Consider the following 16,263-nt stretch of genomic DNA (forward strand, 5'->3'; position numbering starts at 1 on the left):
ATAATGCGGCAGCATAAAATGTTCTCTCATGGAGTAAAAGTTTGTTTTAATTTTCCTCCCTGGTTGCAGAGCTGGTGACAGGAGCAAGGAGGGGATCATGACAGCTCCACCATCGCACAACTCTCCTCGCTCAATTATTAATGAGCTGCTTAAAGCCTACTGGGAAACAGGCAAGAGTGGAAAGCTTGGACGAAGAAGCTCTCTTTGTTCGCTGTTTGTGTGTGGGGAATTATTCTCACTGTTGGCTGTCGGAAGCACGGAGCTACGGGCAGAAGCTCGGCTTGTTATTTCTGGGCTGCTTAGGCACAGAGTACCCACAAATGTGGACCTTGAAAGATAAGGGATATGAAAAACCCAAAAGTAAACCGACGTGCTCCAGCACGAAAACAACTTGGAGTTTGAACATACGCCACAAAAACAAACATTTCAGACGTGATCTGGACTTTTGACTCTACTTAGACTTGAGATTTGGGATTGGAGTAGGGCTGTTGTAAACGATTATTTTAGTAATCGAGTAATCTATAGATTTTTCTTACGATTAATCGAGTAATCGGATAAAAACAATTATGAAATAAAATATTGGTAAATCTTCCATAACACCAGTGTTACTATCGGATATCAACATCAGTCTATTTTTTCCACATTTGAGCTTCCCTACCAGTTACTTTTTTGTAGACCGGGGGAGCAATACGGGATATTTACCGCTCCTCCGTTCAGAAACTCACCTACCCGCCATGTTCCGCCTCCCGTTTGTTCAGACCGGGATGATATAAGTTTATTGTGCGGTTTGTCCGTAAAGCTGCACTTACCCTGTAAGCATCAACCCTCAGCCGCCCACCGTGTTCAGTCTCTCCGCTCACCTGTATAAATCCTCCTCAGCTTCTTCCCGCCGTTCAACCAGCAGCTCCGGAGCAGAAAGTCTGCCGAACTCCCGGCATCGCGCCGGTCATTTTAAGGATGTTTATTGGTCCCTCAAAAACGATGAAAACCCGGAATTATCACCAATCAGTAAAATCCCCGCGGGCCGAACTTGAAGATTGGACGTTATGCCGCTAACACGTAGCTTCCGTCAACAACTCAGAGGCGGAAGTCAGAGCTCCGCTCAACGCAAATAATGTTCCGGCTGAAACACGGTGCGCTAAATGATAAAACATAAATTAACGAAGCTTCGAGGCAGGTCAATTTTCCTCGAGGAATTTTAATAATCGAGGTACTCGAATCACTCGAGGAATCGTTTCAGCCCTAGATTGGAGTCTTAGCAACTGTCTTTATCTCATGTCGTTATGGGCAAAAATAAGCTGATTGTTGTTTACTATGTGCTAGCTAACTATGTACAAAGTTAACTAGCAAGGTTGTATTAGTTGCTAGTTAGCAGTAGCCTCAACCGATTTGAATATGTCTGTGTGTGACTCAAACTTTTACCTGACAGAAAAGGGCTGCAAAAAATAAAAAAATAAAAACTACTTAGAATATACAAGATTAAATGTTCCTGCCATGACAAAATTTAAGACCTGTGATTAACATATTTGAAGCCAACCTTATTAGAAAAAATGAGTTTAAGACATTTTAAGGACTTAATTTTAGATGCAAAATCTAAGAGTTTCTAAGTCTCCTGTAATATTTCTTGACAGTACGCCCACCAATGTTCACATTTACAGGTAGTAAATATGCTAAGTAATAATATATTACTTAGCATTTGTGCTAAGTAATATATTATCTCTGAAAATGGAGCATTTGATACATTTACCAAGGATAGAACATTTGCATACATCTAGTGAATATTACAAATACACAGCCTCAATAGAAACTCCACATAAGCTGCAGCTAAAGCCTTTTTTTTTTCTTAAACTGAGATGCTAATTAAAAAAAACATTATTAGCTGTAGTGTAGCTAAAATGCTCTTGGGATAAAAAAGCAAAGATTTGTTTGTGCCTATTGTAATCCTTGAAATGTCAGAGAATTGCACATAGAGTTTGAGTCTTATAAATAGCACATGACTAACAGATGTCCTAAGGCCTGCCAGTGGATGGTAACCATGAGCTCTCGTTGCACATAGACAGTTTTACCAGGAAGATATGATCCAGGAGACATAACCAATCATCTTTCTGTCAGTGGTACAATGAGTAATACACATGCTGCTAAGACTGAAAAGCCTGAAAAGTCCCACTTTCGGAGTCTCTGTTGTTGAATGATTTTAAAAAATCGGCGGATTTTTAATTTAATTTCCCTTTGGGATTAATACAGTACTTATTTTTTGACACAAGCTGCTTCCTGTAGCTTTTCTATTATTTCAATATCTTGCAAATTTGACTAATGGGGGAAAAAACGATTTATTCTCAATAAGTTGATCAACTTAAAACGGATATTAAAAAAAAAATCCAACTGCAGTGTTTTGTTTGAAGTTCTTTCGACCTACTTCTACACGCAGAATGGTTGTCATTACTTTAGCAGTCGATAAAGCAGACTTTCTGGAGACGACCAGCAATGGCAAACATGAGTCACTAAAGCAGAGTGATAGCTGACGTCGTCACCGGTGACGTTTGCTAAATCCGTCTGTTGCATGAATGAAAGCTGCGACCTACGTTTCAAAAGACGAAAAGACATGTGAAGCCGGAAGTGACCCCTGCGTCTGTAATGAAGTGCCTGGGGCTTAGAAATGGAAATAACTTGATGCAAAAATGGAGTAGTATAAAGATTGGATTAAGAAAAAAAAAACAGGACTTGGAACAGGAAGACAGGTTGTGGTACAAAGTTTGGGAGGGTGAAAGGGAAACAAAACGACATGACAAAAAAAAAGGAAACAAAAGGAGAAAAGTAAATAAAAGGAAAGGAAATCCTAAAAAAAAAAAAAAAGAGCCGCCTGTAAATCTTTTTAAATTATTATTTTCAGGGAACCCAAAGATAACTGTTGTAAACTATAAAGGCGACTTAAAATCAAATCATCAAAAGTGATAAATCATAAACATAACAGCTCATGTCTTCAAACTCCAAGGCAACTGGAACTTTGTACCGAGTTCTCACTCTTGATCTCGTCAATGTTTTAAAGCATCGCTTTCCTTCCCTGCGTGCGTCACTCTCACCTCCCGTCTGAGGGGCCCCGAGACCGGCTGAGAGGCTTTTATGCAACGATTGTATCAAGTAATTGTTTTTCGCAGAGCAAAGACTCCCAATGTGCTCAAAGGGCTTAGTCAAAGCAAAGCCTCGAAAAGATTAGGTAAACAAACGGATGTCTCATCGATCTGTTCGAGCAGAGCAAATAGTTCTGGACAACCTCGGAAGAAAAAAAAAGAAGGAGAGAAAGCGACAGATGAGCTGAAAAATTGTATTTATGAAGAAAACGTGAATGATTTTACATCAAACTGAAAGGTGAAAATTGTCCTTTTAAACTTGAAGTAACAAACGCATAAACAAGTCTTAGGTTAAGGATAATGTACTTTAGAAGCTAATTTTAAACCTTAGGGTTGTGGGTGTGTGTATTTATTTACACCAAATCATCAGAGAATACTCTCATGTAGCAGAAAGTGTCTTTTTCTGCTTCTATTTTAGTGCCAAGCTAAGCTGTACATAAATATATTATTGTAAGTACTCCACACCAAAGCAGTGCATTAATGGTTAATAATGAAAACTTAAAGACGCTTAAACAAATACTGTTTGTTTTTTTGTTTTTTTTTAATCAATACAGTGAAAAAGTTTAGGCTCCTGGTTATTTACAACAGTAGCAGAGATTGTTGGATGTATGGAAAGCCAAAAAGTAAAAAATTGCTTAGTAAATGGTCACCTTGGATTCCAGTGGGACCTGGCTATGCTAGCTTTGCAAAAACATTTAAGAAAGGTAATGGTCATCTTTAGTTCTGTGCATGTTATCAGATAAATATATGGTCACAATCTTGCATCCAAAAGAGAATACCCACATATTTTAGCAGCATTTGTTTGGCAACAGAATAGAAAAAAAAGTAAAAGATCATTTCAAAGTCATGCTACACCAAAACAGTGCAAGACCTTAAAATCAGCCTAGCGGTTTTTATTCAGCACGACGTATAAAAAGCATGACACAGTTTGCGACGACTGTTTGTGTTCAATAAATTAAGTACATTAAACATTAGATCCCTAATAGGCATGGAGAACTTGCTAAAGGTCCCTCATTGATGATTTAAATAGGGTCAGTGCAGGTGGGTGGTGAAATATATTAGACTTTTTCTGTTTTTAGATATGATGAGAACTGATAGGAAAAGTTAAACCCAGCGATTTACATTTGAAGCAATTATCTGATCCCATTAAGATACGAGTCAAATGTTCCAGCAGCAGGAGCATGTTCATTAGGTTTGTTAACTACATCTAACAAAGCTTTGTTCCTCGCACTCGTTTCTGCGTGAAAAAGAGAAATAGGTCATTAATCTAGATTTTTATCCACAGATTTTGACAATTTAAACAGTTGTATTTTTCACCCTTAATGTTTTAATACATAACAAATATGAACTTTGCCTTGCTATGACAGCTCCAGGTACCGAGGCGGAGAACAATAACAAAATTTAAAGAATTTTCTCTCTGGAGCCAACATTGTCACTGTGTGCATAATCAATACAAGCCTTAGCGTCTGTGCTAGATAGATATATTATCATACATGCTGCAGAGCAGAGATATGAATGATCAACAGCAGGTGTTCTGGTCAAAGAAATAGTGAATCGTTACGTCATTTTGAAGCTCGCTAGCGATAGATTTAACGAGCCATTAGAATTCATGACTCCCCAGAGACCCACCTGCCTCTGGCGTAAATGACGGGTTGTCTTCCCGACGGAGATGAACAACCTGAAGGGATTTCAAACACTTAGAAATGAGACCAGAGAGGTCAGAGGGGACACAAATGCTGCGCTTAGCAAACTTGTGCTGATAATTCACGTTGTTTTCAGATTGATGTTTCATATTTTTTATCTTAAAGATTGTTCCATGAGAAAAAGAAAACCCTTAGCGCAACCTGACCAGCTAGCTTCGTGTCAGTATCGTAACATTATGACCACCAGTGAAGATTTTAATAGTCCAGCTGAAATCCCACCATCAATCTAGCTAATAGACCAAAGTGCAGGTGTGCTTCAAATCTCAGAGTTTTTCTTGCATGCAGGTATTGTGGCGTTGTATGAAAATGGCATCAGAATATTGACTGAATAAACGGGTCAAGATCACCTTGAACTTTCAATGCCAATTTGATGAATGAATAACCTAAATGTGTATTTTTTCAATAATTTAGCAGCAAATCGGGTTTTGGAATTGAAAATGATGCCTATTTTGGTAATAAATGTTTGTTTTGTATTACTTAAAATGCCATTAATTAATTCATTACAGACACTGCAATTAACTCACACAAGCAGTTTGATATGTAGACAAAAGAGCCCATTAATGGTTCCCAGATCATCATTTAAAGCGCTGCACGCCTCACTTGTTTTACATAAGGTCAATGAAAAATACAGAACGTCCTACATGAAGCCGAAAATACATTAAAAATACATAGAAAAACAGCTCTTTCACTGTCAAAACCCTGAGCCAAAAAACTACATAGATGTCCTTTGTCACAATGAAATGAGTCGGAACATGCATTTTGTTGGATATAATTTACAAATCGCGTCGACTTATAAGGACAATTTAATCCTGCTTCTACTCTTTATTCCCGGCCACTGTGCTCAGGAAAACTATTAACGTGCACGCTAAGTGCATATGCCTTCTTGGGGTGAGTCACAACCTTACTGTTGTTATTGTATAGAAACGCCAGAGAAAATTGTCACAAGTCAAAAGTAGCACTAATTGCCATCAAAGTGAGCCCTGTTATTTCCAGCCAGTGAAAAGCTCCAGTCGTGCTGTTAAAAACCCCTTTTGTTGATTTCCTATTGTGAGCCGAGTGTTATTCAAGGCTGAACGCGGAAGATTCGACTTTGAGCTTCAGAAAATTCATGAAGTTATACAATCGGTTACACAACCTTATGTTCTTACCTGATCTTACAAAGTTTTAGTAACTGGCACAGACATTCAGAGGACAATACATTTTATCGCTCCGAGTCCAAAGCAAATGTTCTGCCTTCTTGTTTTGACATATCATACAAGTTTCCAGATTTTCTAGTCTCTTCCGTCAGACACACTTCAAAACTTAACAACATTTTTCATTCCCCGATCAGGTTACTGTCTGACACAGCATACGAGACTGCATTAGTAGCAATTGTAGTTGTAGTTTTGTTTTGTTTTTTTCTCTGACCTTCCAAAAAGACAAATCTGGCTTTCTTCAAAATGTTTCGGTTGCGGAAAACTTGGGACAATCATGAGTAAGAAACTAGACACTGCAAACAGCAAAAATAGTTACAGTATTTTGTGCAATACCTTTAAAGGTGACCTACAGGTTATACAAAATATCTTCATTAACATTTTTGCACAAAAATAATTCTTTGAGATTTTAGTCTGCTCAGTTCTGCATATTTTGAATTCCTTTTTTTTAGGGTTCTGCCACTTTAAATCCAAATAAGCTACTGCTGGCCACGCCCCCATCTTAACATTTACACTCAGACGTGAAAATGGCTCTAAACAGATGTGCAGTTGTACAACTGTAAATCTTTGAAAAGCAGAACTGGAGCATCCTGCTCAACTAACAAGAATACAGTCAGTGGTTTCCGGATGGTAAGTCTACAGCAAAACACTTGTCTTTTTCCAGCAGCCATTTTACGGTACATAAAGCGGGAAAACTCCAGTGGGGTTGCTAGGTAACGGACTGGCCCAGTGGCCCGGTTGCTCGGTGAGTGGCAGTGCCTGTTGATTTGTGATGTTGCTTTCTTGAGATTTTTGAAACGACTCGTTTTCCAGGCACCAAAAAGCGTTAGCTCAACGCCAAAAACCAGCTGGTTGGTTTTATAAGCAGTTGGGTTATGAAAGTGAATTTTGCACAATAAGTCCCTTTTAAGCTTAGAGAGTTTTTTTTTCTCTCGAATCAATATATCAAAATAATGAATAAAACATAGAAATACCCGCATTATAAACTCAATTCTCAACGTACTACAACAGCAGAAACAGTAATCAGATTTCTGTAATAAATAAATAAAAAAAATCAATTGTGTAAAACGTGGTATACGTTTTTCCCCCAACGTCACCATATTTACACAGTGAGTTCTTTTGATAGCTCTTTGGCAATTTATTTTGCAAACATAAAAACAAGTAGCATCCAGTCCATCAGCAGAGCACTGCCTTATCTTTAAGCTAATTATCGTTAATCAAACTCTGTGTTTAACTTTTTTTTAGCTTACCTGTTTCTTTCTGTTGTAAACAGATAAGCAATCCTGGAGCTCCTCGGCGGTTATTAAGTGGATTGATTTTTCAGCAAAAAGTAATGACCACCGTGACCACTCACAAGGCCCGGCTCATGCTTCGGAGATCAATGAAGCCCCCGCCGCAGGTCATAATTAAACAGCAATAAAACGCTGGACAGCATGAGTGCGGAGTTCAATCCTTGAATACTTGCGTTTGGAGTCGCAGTGAACGAACCAGGGGTGGGTACGGAAAGCAATTACTGGAGTGTATAGAAAGAAAAAAAAAAAGTAATTCTCTAATCTCCTCTGTTTGCTTTCATCAAAAGCAGCTTGCTCATCCTCCACTAATGTAGCTTCCATAATAAATTCCCAGGTGGGACATTGGAGGTTTCATCTTCCTGCACTCTGCCATGCTAACCCCTCCATAAGCTCATTACTGTTCAAAACGGGTCAAAGCGAATCATTCCCACATCTTGTATCAACATATTTTTGCTCCCTGTGAACGTAAAGTGCCTCAGAAAGTGTTTTGAACTTTTTAGTTTAACCATGTGTTGCTCAACAAACATGTACGTATTTTGTTAGAGATCAAAGTGGGAAACCAACACAAATTAGTTAAATTAGATTATATTGAGAACATTGAAGGTTGGATGTGGGAAAGGCAGCTGCTACCTTCAAAATCTGTCAAATTACGACACCTAAAGCTCATAATGTGGCCAGCTCAACCTTCTTAAAAGGTATTTCATCACGCTTCATCCACGACTTTTTAACCAAACACAGATCAGCAGTGGAATTTCACGAAACACTCAATAATCTTAAATTATTAATGAATAAGAGCGAAAATGAAGGCTTTCGCTAGGGGCTAATGCTTAAAAGTTTTTCTGAGCGTTATTTTCCCCCTGTGTTCTTATGAAAAAGAAGAAAAAAAACAACGTTGCAAACAATGCTGCAAAATCAATTATTTACGAGTGTGCCGCGGCAGCATATGAACAACCCTCTTTTGCAAGTAACGCTGTTCTTTTCAATTATCTGGAAACGGCTGGTCAAAGCAAGTCCAACAGGGCAGCAGCTTGGAGAGGAGATTGCTTTGGAGCACAAATAATGGGAAAGTAATTGCTTTCAAACTGATATGAATAAATATGAATTTTAAAAAAAGCTCTTAATTTTTCCAACTGTGTGCACCCATAGGCTTGAGTTAGTGTTGTATCTGTACTCCATAGTTTAAGAGCTACTTTTAAACTAAGTAAATAAAGTGAGATGTACTTTCCACCTTAAGCACATTGCAGCCAGGGCTTCAATAATAATAAAAAAAGCGTTAGATCAATTTGTGTCCAGTGTTCTGATGGCCCAGTCAAAGTTCAGACCAGAGAATCTGCTGAAAAATGCTTTTCAAAGTTGCTCTTTATCTCATCCGACAGCTTGCCACACGTCATCAGATTTTAATAAACCAACTGTGTCATTTTTTTCCCCCAGCTTGCAATTACCGGAGCACTTTTGGTGCTACTTTGCGTTTATCCGGCAATAAATTATGTTGCAGTTTGTGATAAATGAGACAGAATGTGAACCGGTTCAAGGAGTTGTGAACACTTCTGCACGCCACTGGTTGATCTGACACGGTTTTCAATCCCAAGACAAACATCGGGTGGATCGGCACGTTTTTCTCTCGGTCTGCTGATTGCGAAGTAACTCACGACATGGCGGGAGAAATGCAGTGTATATATATATATATATTTTTGGGCTCTTTATGAAACGCTCTCGCGTCGCAGCCTTCTCCGTCGCTCAGTGTCTGCGCGTGCCCTTTTGTTTTCCTCTAAGAGTCCGCCGCTCGCCGCTTCGTGGAACGAGAGCGGCTGTGGACAAGCTTTCCGAAGAAATCGATGCGTTCAATAAAGTGCATTACGGGCTTATTGTGACGAACGCACCCGTGGTATGTCTGACAATTGACCTGAAATGTTTCCTTGGTATTGCTTCTCCGTCATGATTGCTGTCCCAACACCTTCATTTTCCACTTCACTTTCTCTTCATCTCCAGCCTCTCTGCTCCTTTCTTTACCACTTAGTGTGAGAGGCGGCTATTTATGCTGGTCGATTTCAGAGCGAACAGGCATTTCAATAAAACAGTAAAAGTAGGTGGATGTATCAAAATCGATAACGTGAATTAAACAATAAAATATCATGAAAAAAGAATTGAAGAGTCTCCGACATCTACATTTGGATGGTTGGATTTAAATGAAATAAAAATATTCCCAGTTTTGACGTCTATAAGATTCCTACGGGTAATATCAGCTCCTTGACTTGTCGCCATCTTCCATTATGAAATGCTGGAAGTTGATCATTGTTAATCTCCAAGGTAAGATGAAAAAGACGGTGTGAAATATTGTTTCTATGGTAACGTGTGCACTTCTGTTTTTCCGGCGTTTGCCACACACAAACACATTTGTATTCTTCGGGGTTACCGTCAACCTTTCACAGGATTTATCTTTATAGAGCAATTTACAGGCAAATATTTTAGTTTGGTTTAGTGACGGAACAAAACAAAACAAAAAAAACAAGCTAATGTGGAAAAGATAAGCTGATGTCTCAATTATATATACTTTTTTTTTTTTGCTTCATTTCCTCAAAGCGATGCTCTTACAAATGTTTCAAATTAAATGAATGCTATATTTCACATTTTGAAAATAGTGGCGGAAACTGCAAAATCTCGGAAACTGCAAAAGATTCCAGACTAGAACGCAGATCCATCTCTTGGACACAATAAATACGATCTTATTTATGCGTTCTCTTTGTATGATTGAGATGCTGCAAAGAGCCGCTGAGCAAAACCTGACGGAGGACAAAGAGTAGAAAGAAGCCTGAGCTACGAAGTGAAGGGGAAAGAAAAGGAAATTGGATTCATCCCTCAACTAATCAACCTTGACAACAGAGAACAACACGTCTCTGGAAGACATGGCATCTGTGCTGTCCCCGGGGGTCGCCACGGGCCACGGCGAAGAGCTGCCTCTTATTACACACACGTTCACAAATAATCACAAACAGAAATAACTCTGAGATGTGCAAAGCCAGACCCGGGGCTCTGGTGGGATTCCGTGCGCGAGTCCAGCGGTCTCGTTTTCGTTTCGCCCGCTTGTCCTCTCTGTCGCTGCAGCTCATCCTCGGCTGAGCACCAGGAGAAACGCAGCAGGCAGACACTCACACACTCACACACAACTTATGTTCGGAGTTAGTGGTTCACATTTGAGCCAAAAGCATGTACTAATCTAAAAAATGTAAAAAAGTTTCACTTTAAACTAAAGCATTCTTTATTTTTGGCAAGTCTGTACTTTGAAGTTTGCTCAGCAAACACAGTACATCATTTTCTTTTGCCATTTGCCAACATTCTGGTTCCCCTGATTTTTGAATTATTTATTTATTTTTTCTGGGTTGATGGCGATTGCGGAAATCTGACCTTCACATTTTCTCCATGATGTTTGGGAATAAAAAAAAAGAATCTCAATAAGTCAAACTACGAAGAAAAAGCAGAAAAACGTAGGTTAAATTGCACAGTAGGGGAAGATTATTCCAAATGAAACGTGCTACGACCAAAGTGCCAACATGTAGTGGGGATGAATATGGGGATAACATTTTTTTTTTATAAATGGAAACATGGCAATTTAGAAAAAACAATTTTTTAAAAGTTTTTGTTTTGGGATCAGGTGGTTTTTCGGCTGTATCAAAATTAATCTATTTCACAGAATTGCAATGAAAACATATTTTTTGCGTCACACGTGTCAGATGAATGTTTCTGGTGGAAACGACAAAGAAAACTACAGGAAGTGGGGAAAAGCAAACTGGCTGAGAGACTGAGAGAAGCTGAACTAGAAACAAAATATAGTTGTTTTGTTTTATTTTTGTTTAGCTTATAAATCTGTGCAATATATATACTTAGTATCCCAATCCACACTCCATTCCAATAGGTGGCAGTTGTGCACACCAAGACATTAAAAAGAGGAACTAGGCAAAGAAAAAAAAAACTCAAACCAACTGGGAAAAGTGCAACAGTGTACAAGAAGAGGAGTTCATTTCTGCCAAAAAACTCTACAATTTTGAGATTAATCTCAGAAATGTTCTAGAAAAAACAAGGAATTTTCTGAGTTTGACAAGTTTTTCTTGCTAATGTTTGACTTTTCAAGCTTGAAAGTTCTATTCCAGATCATTACTGCGATTAATCTCAACATTTCTGAGTTTATTCTAGCAAATATTTGACTCTTGAAATTTTTTGGGTGGAAATTCACTTTTTTTTTATCTACAATGTCCCTAACACGCTGTTGTAGAAAAGAAACACAAGAACAGAGTGCACAAATGAATTAATTCATATGGCAACAACTTATTGCAGAAATAACTCTGAGAAATGAAATTAATGTTTCAACACATTTTAAACAATAATGAAGAACTCAAAAGTGTTCTAAAAAAACACCTGGATAATGTGAAGTTTTCCTCACAACGGATTAGGTGACCTTTAGAAAGTTGTCTGTGCAAATCTAGTTATGTCCTGCTTTCTGTTCTCAAAATGGCTTTCTTCACATTTTAGAGAAGAAAATGTTACCTGTTCCTTTTTTATAACAAGGTTCTTACAAAAGGTTAACCTTTGATCTCACATTATTTGACTTTGCTCGAAATCAGACACAATAAACAAACAAAGCATAAAACATTAACTGACCTTTTGAATCCGCTCATGCCGCTCGGTGCGACTGCGACCCGGTGTAGTTATTTTCCGTTCAGCGCCGTGATGTTTAACGTTCATAAATGTTCCTGGCGCCCCTACTCTTCGTCTTTACTGCAGCTTTAATGGCTTTTCTGGAACAGTGATACGTTTCGACTTTACATGGGCGTCAAACGTTTGGGTTGTTTTACAGCGATAGCTAACAAATCTCAGGTAGGGTTCTGTTAGGGTTCTGGCAGGGCTCTGTTAGTTGTCATAATTGGTGTCATCAGATTAATCTGAATTATTCATTAAATTTGATCCTGTTTTAGTCGAGGGTAAAACCAAAAGTACTAATTTTCAGTAAGTGAAGTGGAAAACGTTAAAAGCTGTCTGTTAAAAGACTTACCATAAAAATCATTCATGTTTTACACCTCAGCTGTCATAAAATAGCTTCTAGCTTGCAAAACCATGTAACCCAAGTTACAAGTAAATATTTAGTGAAAGTTGACTTGCAAATTAAACTGTTTGGCAGCATTAAATTGACAAATAATCCAGTGGGCTAACCGCTAGCAAAGTTAGCAATAATACTAACCGGTGAAAGCTAGCTGTGCCAATGATTGTAAAACAAACTTATTCAGAACGTCTGTCAGATTTAGGTTTAAAGTTATCACTTTTTAATCCACACTTGTTCTTTGAATGGAAGTAATGTTTAGAGTTTTGGATTAGCTAAAGTTCTGGCAAGAATTTGAGCAAAACATTCCTCCATGATGGATCTTCCCATCGCCTCTCATTAGCTTCTTCCACATAGCTCACAGTGTGGCTTTTTTGTTGTTTTTATTAAGGTGTATACATAAGTGGTTCAGAATTAAAGAAACGAGCAATTAAAAGAGAAAGATTTGCTTACAAAAAATAAAACAACTAAAGATCAACTTGTCTCCACTCCTAAAGATTTAACATCTGAATACGTTGGTATTTTCTCAATAGTCCACAGCGGTAGCTGAAGCAGAGATGGAGAGTAAACATAATAGCCAACAACCAAAAAAGCTAAAATAGTGAAAATAGCTGCACACGTGAAAATAGCTGCAAAGAGATGCAACCGTGCGTCTTTGAAAAGCGGAAGCGGAGCCTCCTGCGCAACCAACAAAGATGTAGGAAGTAGTGTCTGGATTGGTAAGCCTACAACAAAACACTTGTCTTTTCCTTCAGCTGCTGTATAGCAATTAGAGCGATAAAACCAGCTGACCAAACCTGCAGGGTTGCTAGGTGATGAGCTGGGGTTGTTATGTGAGAAGGAATTGATATTAGAAAGTTCAAACGTTTTTATCAACAGCGCTCTGTGTCAATGCTCATGGTGTTTTCTTTCTCTTTTGCAGCTTGTGACGCAGACCTTTGCTTTTTAGCAATCCAGTCACCAGCGCCATGAGACTTTGCTACTTCCTGACCTCGCTGGCTTTCACGTGTCGTATTTTCGCATGTGGACTTTAGAAGAATACTTCTGGAAGAGTTCCATCATCATCTGGTGGAGGCCAAGCTCTTAACAGACGGTTTTACAACCTTTTCAAAACTGATAATCATCAACATCTGGCTGTTGGCTTATTGGTAATGTCCTTTTATGCGTCTTCACGAAGATGCTGACAAGAGCCAACGTTAATAGTTTATTGCTCTTAATTGACAAAAATAAAAAAATATTAACCCCCACATAGTGAAAACCTGCCATTTTTGCTTTCAAGGTAAATTAATATTACTTAATATTGAATTGCCCCAAGATAGAGGAATCTAAATACAGGCTGATTTTGGAGGAAAACTTGTTAGAGGGAGCAAAAACTTCAGAATGTGGTAACAGTTCACCCATTTTCCCTTCCACTCCATAATAACGCACCACTTTATGTTGATCTGCTGGATAAAATCCTAGCTAAACGTCTTGAATATTTAGGTTTAAGTGTGAAAAAGTTTAAGTGGAAGGTGCTGTCTTTTTTCCCCCATCCCTCAAAGACAGACAACCAAAACAAAAAAAAAACAAAAAAAAAACAGAACCTATCGTGAACGTGTAGGTATTTGTCTGCATGTGATTAGCTTGTGCTGCTGCGTCCTCGGATCAGCTTGTGTCCGGATTATGGAGGGATTACATGAAGATCAAGATCAGACATGAGTGAAACAAATGTAGGATCAGATAACAAAGCCGAACGGACCGCTGTTCTGACAGCAAAGTCGGCACGCTGCGCGTCACAAAACAAACGTCTCCAAACGTGCGGCAGATGAAAAGGTCAGATCCCTGTCCACCAAATTAACACTTATATCATAAATTAATTTCTTTTTGCATTGATCTAAATCAGGTAGGGCTCAAACTTGTTGGATCAGTTATTAATCTAACTTTAATATGTACTTTTTTTTGTAACAGAAGTACAACAATGAGTAGTGGTGACAGTGTGTTTAACTAGGGAAAAAACACAAACTGGAGGAATGCTATTCTTACATCTTTTAGTATTATGTCATTGAAAAAGAAATCCCAATTAATTTTTATAAAATCAGTGTCAACAAGTCAAAACTTTGCCCTATTTTATTTATTTATTATTAGTCGTTTTTGCAACGCTTCACTCACCTCTCTGAATAAGACTGGGAACTAGCTTATTGAAGGGGCAGTATTGTATATTTTCCAGGCACATAATGCCATTTATAACACAATCAAGTAATTATGTTACCTTCAGTTGTTATACAAAAGCTGCATCAACTATCACTTAAAAGAAATTTGACTTCGTAATTTAACACCTTGAAATTGGGCCGCTGTCTCTTTAAAATAAACTCCTGCTCGTTCTGAAACTCCACCTTCAGGAAGTCATCACAACACGGCTTCTCTATTAACCCTTTAGCAACGTTTTTACCAGCGCTGCACATAGAAGTAGGTTGTAAAATGAGCTCAGCAGATATTCCACCAGGTGTTTGCTAATTGCTGCTGGCTAGTCTGAAGGAGCTGAGTGGGAAAGAAAGGTATATTTCTGATGAGGGAATAACATTATAACATGATGTAAAGCTCAAAAAAGTCAATATTACATAATACTGCCCCTTTAAAGCTACTGCAGCTCAGATTTTATCAACAAGCTCTGGTTGGATTACTTGTAAAGAAAACAATCCTTTTGTGACAATCTTTAAAAAGATAGAAAAAATGTCAAACATCAAGCAGTCCTGAAGCCAGCAGCCAGAGCGCCCTGTGATCTTCTGCTCAAACTGTGCGACTGACAGGTCAGCAGGATGATTCTAGGACTGCAGCAGCAGGCAAGTGAATGATTTCATGTTCCTCCAGTGGGAAGGACTTCACGGCTCCGCAGGAGGAGAACATAAACAGTCTGATCAGCCTCACTGTGGACAAAATCAAAGGGATGGAAAAGAGAGCTGCCGTCTTCAAAGCTCGGGGTCCTGACTCTGTCAGATGGGAGTTGTTAATAACAAGCTGAGGAAGCCTCTGTGGACTCCTCCAGCACAGTATGCCGGCCTTAGATTCTGGGAGATTTCAACTGCCTTGAAATGACTGTATATTAGATTATTACACCCTTAGAAGGTGATAATGTAGCGCACGTGTGTCAAACTCGAGGCCGAATCGGAACCCGCCGTAGCTTCTAATGCATCCCTCTAGATTCCGAATTATACAAATCAGCTCTTCCAGTTATTTGCAAAATTCATGCAAAATCAACATATCCCCGCTGTGAGTTTATTACAATTTTTTTTTTTTTTTTTTTAAATGACTGCTAATTCTCACCTGCAGGTGGCCGTATTTCTTATTTTTACAACACTGCTGCCTCAGCCTTACTTTGACGTTCATTTTGGGAACATTTCTTGAAAGTATTTCTAAATGAGCGCCACAAAAATCTGGGATTTTGATTGAAAATCACAAAAACAATCACCAAATCTTGGAGGGACTGATCGATGCAAAAAGATGCTTGGATATTATAGTGGCTTGCAAAGGTTGTCATATAAAGCTTAAACTTTTCTGTATTTTATCACATTGAAACCACAAAGATAACTGTCATTAATCGGAATTCAATGTGAAACACCAACAAAAGATGGTTCCACAAAGACCCAGTCTTATAATAGATTCCTATTTAATAGCATTAAACAACTCATTTTAGTTAAGTAAGTTTAAATAGCCAGAGGAAAAGATAGAAAGAATGTGTAACAACATCCAACAACTTAACATGTAAAAGAAACGTTAAGTTCTGATTAATAAAAGAAGCCCAGCATAATGAAGGATCCGTGGTGCTGTGGGCCACTTACTCCTCTAAAAGGCTTTGGGAACCCAGTTCCAGTACTTAGCATC

At 38.5% G+C, this 16,263-nt stretch overlaps 1 protein-coding gene across 2 annotated transcripts in view; it reads right to left on the reverse strand.

Annotated features, from left to right (window-relative positions):
- Nucleotides 1-16,263, reverse strand: part of slc2a13a (solute carrier family 2 member 13a) — an 80,746-nt gene that overhangs the window by 49,846 nt on the left and 14,637 nt on the right. The window lies entirely within an intron of this gene.

The sequence above is a fragment of the Poecilia reticulata genome, chromosome 23 (assembly GCF_904066995.2).
Source record: "Poecilia reticulata chromosome 23, P_reticulata-male-v2, whole genome shotgun sequence".
Lineage (NCBI taxonomy): Eukaryota > Metazoa > Chordata > Actinopteri > Cyprinodontiformes > Poeciliidae > Poecilia > Poecilia reticulata.